Below are 1,627 nucleotides of genomic sequence, written 5' to 3'. Positions count from 1 at the left end.
TGCTATGGAGCTATGGAGCTCTGGAGGTATGGAGCTATGGAGGTATGGAGCCACCAGCCAGCACCCTCCGAGGCTGGATCAATGGAAGTGTTTTAGGTACCAGGCAGCCAAAGGGCCGAGGCCTCACGCTCGACCACGCCGGCGCAGAGTTCCAGCCGCTCGGATAAGCTCTGTCACTCACCCGCCGCGCAGCCACCGGTAACGGGGAAATGTCGCCGCCTTGTGGACACGCCGTTGTAAATGAATGGGCTTTCGCACTTAGTGCAATTTTCGCCAACTCTCTGACTGGAGCTATGGAAGTATGGAGCTATGGAGCCACCAGCCACCCAGGCTGGAGCTATGGAGCTCTGGAGGTATGGAGCTCTGGTGCTATGGAAGTATGGAGCTATGGAGCTATGGAGCTCTGGTGCTATGGAGCTATGGAGCTCTGGTGCTATGGAGCTATGGAGCTCTGGTGCTATGGAGCTATGGAGCTCTGGTGCTATGGAGCTATGGAGCTCTGGTGCTATGGAGCTATGGAGCTCTGGTGCTATGGAGTTCTGGTGCTATGGAGCTATGGAGCTCTGGTGCTATGGAGCTATGGAGCTCTGGTGCTATGGAGCTATGGAGCTCTGGTGCTATGGAGCTATGGAGCTCTGGTGCTATGGAGCTATGGAGCTCTGGTGCTATGGAGCTATGGAGCTCTGGTGCTATGGAGCTATGGAGCTCTGGTGCTATGGAGCTATGGAGCTCTGGTGCTATGGAGCTATGGAGCTCTGGTGCTATGGAGCTCTGGTGCTATGGAGCTATGGAGCTCTGGTGCTATGGAGCTCTGGAGCTCTGGAGGTATGGAGCTATGGAGCCACCAGCCAGCACCCTCCGTGGCTGGATCAATGGAAGTGTTTTAGGTACCAGGCAGCCAAAGGGCCGAGGCCTCACGCTCGACCACGCCGGCGCAGAGTTCCAGCCGCTCGGATAAGCTCTGTCACTCACCCGCCGCGCAGCCACCGGTAACGGGGAAATGTCGCCGCCTTGTGGACACGCCGTTGTAAATGAATGGGCTTTCGCACTTAGTGCAATTTTAGCACACTCTCTGACTGGAGCTATGGAAGTATGGAGCTATGGAGCCACCAGCCACCCAGGCTGGAGCTATGGAGCTATGGAGCTCTGGTGCTATGGAGCTATGGAGCTCTGGTGCTATGGAGCTATGGAGCTCTGGTGCTATGGAGCTATGGAGCTCTGGTGCTATGGAGCTATGGAGCTCTGGTGCTATGGAGCTATGGAGCTCTGGTGCTATGGAGCTATGGAGCTCTGGTGCTATGGAGCTATGGAGCTCTGGTGCTATGGAGCTATGGAGCTCTGGTGCTATGGAGCTATGGAGCTCTGGTGCTATGGAGCTATGGAGCTCTGGTGCTATGGAGCTATGGAGCTATGGAGCTCTGGTGCTATGGAGCTATGGAGCTCTGGTGCTATGGAGCTATGGAGCTCTGGTGCTATGGAGCTATGGAGCTCTGGTGCTATGGAGCTCTGGTGCTATGGAGCTATGGAGCTCTGGTGCTATGGAGCTCTGGAGCTCTGGAGGTATGGAGCTATGGAGCTATGGAGCCACCAGCCAGCACCCTCCGTGGCTGGATCAATGGAAGTGTTT

This window comes from Syngnathus leptorhynchus, unplaced genomic scaffold (assembly GCF_054491065.1).
Source record: "Syngnathus leptorhynchus isolate UIUO unplaced genomic scaffold, UIUO_Slep HiC_scaffold_42, whole genome shotgun sequence".
NCBI classification, from domain to species: domain Eukaryota; kingdom Metazoa; phylum Chordata; class Actinopteri; order Syngnathiformes; family Syngnathidae; genus Syngnathus; species Syngnathus leptorhynchus.
The sequence above is the reverse complement of the archived record's forward strand: the minus strand, read 5'-3'. Positions refer to the sequence as shown.